We start from the raw sequence: 7,536 nt of genomic DNA on the forward strand, positions 1-7,536 counted from the left end.
TTCTAAAATATCTTATTCTTAGTTGGATTGAGATCTTCTTAGGCAGGAAGTATATTCTTTAGTTTGATAGAGATCTAATTTTTTAAGCAATTTTTTTTATTCTTTTTAAGATAAGCACACAAAAATCTATAAAAATTACAGTTAATGTAAAGTTTCACAGAGTTATGTATCTCTTAAAATGTATAACAATCTTCCAATTTCAGAGTAGGCATTATTCCTCTTTAGAACATATAATAAATTAATATAAAATCCCTAATCAAACTTCTATCTAGTTAAAGTAAAATAATATCTTTTTTTTTTCATCTTTTCTTTTGAATTAAGTATATATTCAATGATTTGTATGCCTATTTTAATGGAATAATTGTACTATTTTAAATTATCAAACTACTAATTAATATCACATCATTTTATTTATATTTATTTATTTTCAAAATTTTAAATGCCATAACATTTTATTTAGTATGTCCATTTTTGGTATAACATTTATACTTTTTGATAGTATTTATCGATTGACCTTCTTGGTGTGTATAAACATGTACTTAATTGATAGGACCATAACTAGATTTCACTTTCAAATTCGGAGTTAAGGGTGGGCATCAAACCGCCCAGACCGACAAAACCGCCACCACATGTCACACCCCAAAATGAGGTCTGTCACTTTGGGCATGTTGTAACGACCCGACCCAAATTTTCACTAGAAATTTAAATTTTTATTTAACTATGTTTTTAAGAGGTTTATAAAAGATGTTGGATTGTATTTTAAAGATTTTGAAATTTATTTGGAAAGTAAAAAGGGTTTTGAATTAAAGTTTTGATTTATTTATTTTCATTTTAATTTAAGCTCGACCCAAAGTTGACTTTTAAAATAAATGGGCTTTTGATTTTGACTTTGGGTCCGTTAGATAGGTTTCGATTCCACGATTTCATAGACACGTAGCACGCGTCATTTCGAGTTACGGTTTGAAAGATACGGACACGCGAAGTGAGGGGCAATTTTGTAAATTTGTATAAGTGGGTTTTTAAAATACCCAAAATCAGAAATTTTTTTCTGATTTCTCTCTCTCTCCAGAAAATTCTACACTCTTCTCTCTCCCCTTTTATCTCTCTCTCTCCCCCCGCACCCACTCACTTCTCCCTCTCTCCCCGAGCTCACTCACCTCCTCCTCTCTTCTCTCACCGGCGCGGCCAGCTCCGGCGACCAGAGGCCGACGACCAGCAACCCAACTGACCCAGTTTTCTCTCTTCCCGTGCTCTCTCTCTCTCATTCGCGTCTCTCTCTCTCTCTCTCTCTCTCTCTCTCTCTCTCTCTCCCCCTTCTCGGCGCGCGACACCACCAGGCCGGACCGTCCTCTCCGGCGAGTTTCTCGACCAGCCCAGGCCACCGGCGAGCCTTCCCGACGCCGACCACCTCTCCCGGCCATTCCTCCAGCTAGCCCAGCTCCCACACGCGCGAAAACAGGGCCAGAGGAAGCCCAGCCCGCCGCCTCTTCCTCGCCGGATTCCGGCCAAATCTCAGCCCATTTCATCCACATTTTTGGTGAGTTTTCTTCCTCTTCTATTGGGCCTTCATTTCCCTAAATTCATATTGTTCAATTTCAAGTAATTGGGAATTTGAAGTTTTTGAGTTTTGAAACCATTTCGGGTGTTCTTTAATTTTCGGACTAGAGGACCATTTGTGTTGTTTTGAGTAATAAATTCTATTCCTAGGAACCCCAATTGTGGTTTAAGATTGAAGGACTGAATGTGTTTGAGGAATTGGGCATTCTCGGCTAAAAATCTGATTTGAGACAGCCACCTTGGGCGGCACACAAGGGGATTTCGAACCCCATTGTATTTTAGTGAATGTAGGATGATTTTAAGGAAATGGTGGAGTGAGTTATTGATCTTGGTTAGGACGTTTTTGGTTAGGCTGAGCCGAGGAGCTTCCGGAGTGTTCATGTAGTGGTTTGGGGTCTATGAGTGGAGGTTGGGAATCGTCGAGCTAGAATGGGAGTCGGGTGGGGACGCTTAGGTTTTATACACACATCTACGTTTAAGTGTCTTGAGGCGGAACTAATTGTAATTCGTTGATTATCTATTTTATAGGCGAGACGACCGCAGCCCGAAACGATTCTGCGGAGGAATCGGAGCTAGGATTCTCACTGTGAGTGGACTTTTGTTTTAAAAATATTTTGTTTATTTTATGGTTGAATTTATTAGCTTATCCCGAGTTTTATTTGAGTATAGTTTGAGTAAAATATTTTGGGGTTGAATTTGTTATAAATGATTATGATTTTCAAGTTTACATTTCCGTTAGTTTGATTAATATTCTTATTTTAAGTCTTATTACATGATTTTCATATGAGGTTGATGAATTAAGTTGGTTTTAAGAGTCGAGAGAAAGATGCGATTTCAAACTTGTTTTAAACAAGAATTTATTGGAAATTGATTTTCAAAGTTTTTGAGAAAGCCTTGAGTTGATGGCAAAAGGTGTGAGAATCTCATTGGGACTTTTCATTTTTAAGAAATTATTTTGCGTGGCATTGAGATATTAAAAGTGGTTTTCAAACCACCTTTGCAGTACCCTCCAGGTTTCAGATTTAATAGGTCTTTGGGACCCATCACGATGCACATATAGGCTTTGGGCCGTGTGTCGGGATGCTTCGCCCTTTGGGGGCCGTTCTGCGTGCGCGTATGACCAGGATTGCCTGCACGTGCTGATTTATTCACACGTGTGTATGGCCAGGATATTGCCTGCACGTGTTGGATTTACTCCACGCGTGTGTATGGCCAGGATATTGCCTGCACGTGTTGGATTTACTCCACGCGTGTGTATGGCCAGGATTGTTCAGGGTATATAGCATGGTGGAAAATGAAATTGGTATTTTCAGAGTTTGAGTATGGATTTTAAGTGAGAAATATTTTTCGAGTTTTATAATGATTTTGATTTTATTATTATTTTTATGACTTTGTTAATTTAAATGATTTGCTATTGAGATATGTGTTATCTTTTCCTTAAGTTTTATGGGTTTTATAACATTTTTAAGACTTGTGAAATTGTTTTAAAACTGGGGGATTTCAAACAGTAACGAGAGGTTTTAGAGTTAACGTGGTTTTTGAAGGATTTTCTGGAACAGAAATTTTACTTATGTTTCTCGTTAAACTGTCCACTCACTGAGTCGTCTCACGGTTTATTTGTTTTGTCTTAAATTGTCCCCCAGGTAGTAGATTTGGTGGAGGTCGAGCCAAACACGTCGAGGCAGTTGCAATCATCTCCTTAGTTGGACCTTGTAGGCGCCATTTAATTTTTGTAAAAATTCCTTGTAATAGAATAGCAGCTCTGATAACCACCCTGCAAATTTTAAGTTGGATTTCTGTGAGATTGTTGGGTCTGAGACCCTATTTGGTTGTGGTAGAGGTGGTTGCTGTCTTAGAAGTGTTTTTAACAGGTCTTGAAATTTTTGGGTTAGTCCATTTTCAGGGGAGGTTCTGCCGAATTTTCGGTAGGATTTTCCTTGATTTTGGATTCCCGCAGGATCTTTCCGGGTTTCAGGGTGGAATCCGGGAGCGGTCCTGTCACATGTGGTAGTGCCACATTGGTTATCAGTTTTAAGATAATCTCATCTCAAGGCCAATAATCAATGTAAGGCAATTAACACATCCAAATACCTTGGAAATCAGAGTTTAATTAAATTTTTTTTTTTTTTAGAATGATATGAAAATATATATGCAGCCATGGAAACTTTGCATAAATGGTGAGTTGTGAGGTTTACAGTTGTAAGTAAGAACAATAAAATGGAAATTAGACCCTTGTTTGAAACATTCAAAATAAACCAACTTTTAAAAATAAGTAGTATAGATCAAATTTTTTTGAGATGTCAAAGACTAAATAGTTCATAATTAAAGCAAATAAATCAAATAGCGAGCCATACTAATCCTTAGTAATTTCAATAATGGGATATATTCTCATTCAGAAGGTAAAATAAAAGATAAAATAAAAAGGGGTTGTTACACACTCATCCATGGAGGGATCCTCCTCCTCCTCACTTGAGTAATGAGATGTTGGGGGTGTTGGTATGTCAATACGTGGTGACCTATTCAACCAACCTCTTCTCTCTTCTTCAAAATCCGAAAGTTCCACCATACTCACCATCTTTCCTAAGGGTTCCTGCACCATCAAAATTGTGTAGGGGTGAGCATCACCAAAAACAATTGATCCTTTGCTCAACCAGTTCAAAAACATTGCATACATTTCAAAATAATTTTCATACTAACTTAGGTTTAAATTAAAACTATACAACTTTGCCAAACTGGTTCAATATCACAAACAAGCACATTCAGGGCATGGAAAAACAACAAATAGGCATATGATATCTTACGTACTAGTCCCCTAGACCGATTGATAATGACAAGTAAAGGTAAATAGGTTCCCAAGCTCACTTGTTGTTTATGAAACCTATAAGCAACAGTCTCGGATTATATCATCACATCACTGTTTCACAACTATTTATGGATTAACTTATGAGAACAAATGCATGTTAATTTAAAGAGCAATGCAGTGCGTACCTTTCCTCCAAGTAAAAAGCTCACTTGTCAACTGTTTAAAAAAAGTGGACTTGTCTCTAATTTGTTAAATTGTAATTTTCATTACCCCTATCCTAGCCTAGTATTCAATTTACAAGCAGGCCTTAGATGGTGAGATGTCTTATAATGAAAGTAGATAAGTTTATCCCTAGCATATTCTTAAAATACATAACTTTCTAGAGTAAATTGTATGCATACTTTTAGGAATTTGAACCCAAGGATAAAAAAATATTTATCCCATTATCTCTAATTAAGAAGCTTAAACACTCAAAACACATTAGAGTTTACATTCTTTATTCAAATCACTATAAATGTTAATATAATGCACAAACAGATCCCTTGGGAAGGAATCTATTTTCAATAAACCAGTGATGTGTCATGCACATGAAATCATGAAATGACAGTTCCATATATGCATGCTCAAGTTCACTATACAAGTCTTGTTTGCGTGCATTTATCAATTTAGTTAAAGGATGCAGTCAAGCATAGAATAAATATTAACAATTGTAGGGGCTTGCATTTCTCAGATTTTCAATTTGAAACAATTAATTTTTTTTTTTCCTTATCAGTTTTATTCCTAGGCTTTGATCCAACTAGTATTTATTCCTAAAGACATGCATTCCTATACCAAAGCAGTAAAACCAAGTTCCAAATTCATTTATACATAGCAGTTCCAACCATGTAGGGTGTAACCAACACATTTCTAAGGTGGTTGGTTCCTTACTAGTCTCAGGTTCATGCAATGGGGAAGGTTGCAGACTCCACATGGTTTGTTTCAAGTGCACTCAAGTTATATTTATGGCCAGTACATGCTTTGTCCCATTCCGAGGCAAGTTGAAGTTATTAACATGCCTTAACATGTTTTTCTAGTTAGTACACAAGTATATTACCCAAACTTGGTATTTATAAACCTTGCAGGCCAAAGTAACTTTAAGGAATCTAGCAAGTCTAAAACAATTGGTTCAATGAGTCAAGCATTGTAAGAACTTATTATCAATTGAATTATTCTAGTGCTTAGCATATATGTTTTTAACCTAATAAGATCATTGTAACATCTATATATACTAATGCATACAACACCAGAAAAATCAAACACAAGCACAAGTTCATACGTACATAGTTATAAATATATAAAAAACATAGGGTTTAAGTGGACTAGCTCCCCCTACATAAGATGTAGTCCTTGTCTTTGCTACACTCCCAAACAAGTTGATTTCCTAATCCAAGACATAATAAAATCAGAATCAGCATTTGTAAATCAAGCTTTAGGTTTTCGTATGGTTAATTTAATGGCATATTGGCTCACTTAAGTGGCATTTAATTCCCTAATCCAGGAATGGCTACCAACTGCCTTCACACAAGTTTTAAATCATGTAATAAAATTTTTGGCTAATTAAGTTCCCAACCCCAGTCACGATATCCCTCACAAAATACACACATTCCCATCGCGCTTTGCAGACATCTCCTTCTCTCTCACCCTCGCTCAAACTCACTCGGTTCTTCTCTCTCACTCGATCCTTCTCTATCCTTCTCATTCTCAGTCGGCTCGCAAATCTTCCTTTTCCCATCCTTTCTCTTTCTCTGCCTTTCGCTTGTCGCAATCGATGATGAACAAATTCAACTTCACGACGACGATCCGCCTTCTCCAACGAGTTGCGACATCGACCACCCAAGACATCATCGTCCTCTCGACACTTATCGTCATGGTTTCTAGTAGCTTTGAGGTGTTTCTCTCTTTATCTTCTTTGCAGTATGCAACACCTCTCATCCTCATCATTTTTCTCCTGCTTTCTTTTTCTCAATCTTTTGTGTTTGGGTAAGTTGATTCGATTCTAGAAATAGTAAATGGATTTTGATAAATCTAAGTTTGGGGAATATCTAGTACTTTTAGATTTTCTAAATAAATTTGGGCCTTTTTTGTAAACTTTTTAAACTTTTAGATTGCAATCAAGGAAGGCAAGCAGTTTCATTGCCTGTTGTTCAAACATGGGTTCGATTGAGCAGTTTCATTGCCTGTTGTTCTTTCCAGTCTCACAGAAGTAGGTAATATGAGACCCAAGACGTCAATATTTCCTTTTCATTTTTCTTTTCACTTATTTTAGTTATATTTTCAATCCATTATTGGTTTTTTCTTGTTGGTTACTGTCAAGAAGTTAAATTTCGATTTTTGGGAGTATCGAAATTTTAACACGTATTCGTCAAAATTTCGTTAAGATTTTGCCAAAATTTTGGAAATTTTGGAAATTTTGCTCACTCTTGCTCTCTCTCTCTCTCCTCACTGTCTTCTCCTTCTCTGTCTTCAGCAAAATAGAACAGTTCAAACAATCAAACCCACCCAACGAATGCGAAAATGAAACCAAGGAAATAATCTTTTGAGAAATGAATAATCTTGAAAAACCCAACCAACTCTTTGCTCACTTAACTGCAGCCAACTCCGGCCAGATCTCGGCGGCCCGAGAGAGGGAGAAGAGATCGGGGAGGAGAGGAAGAAGAGAGGGAGATCGGGGAGGGAAAGGAGAAGGAGGAAAGAGGAAGAGATTGACTAGGCTGGGAGAGAGAAATGAGAGGGAAGTAGTCACAAACTCTTACCCAACCTAGCTAGTTGTCTTCAATTCACTCAGGCGGCTACAGCAAACCCTATTTGGACTACTCAATTATTTGTCTATGTACTGTTACTATTGTATTCGATTACTTCTCTCAACAACAGCAGCATAGTCAAATATATATTAGTTATTTTTTTAATTTGGGTAGGACCGCATGATTAAATTTTTTATTTTTTTTATAACAAAGAAAAAGAAAAAAGAGGTTTACTGATCTTATTTGTTTGCTAATGACCAGTAATATTTAATTAATGATTGACTAGGCTGTTAAAGTATATGGGAAGGAAAGAAAAAGAAAAAAAAAAAAAGAGGAAAAAAAAAAAAAGGTTAAGGGCTTGATTGAGATTTGGGGCCTTTGGGCAATTGGAAATAA

This window comes from Dryas octopetala, chromosome 3, assembly GCF_963921425.1.
Source record: "Dryas octopetala chromosome 3, drDryOcto1.1, whole genome shotgun sequence".
Classification (NCBI taxonomy): domain Eukaryota; kingdom Viridiplantae; phylum Streptophyta; class Magnoliopsida; order Rosales; family Rosaceae; genus Dryas; species Dryas octopetala.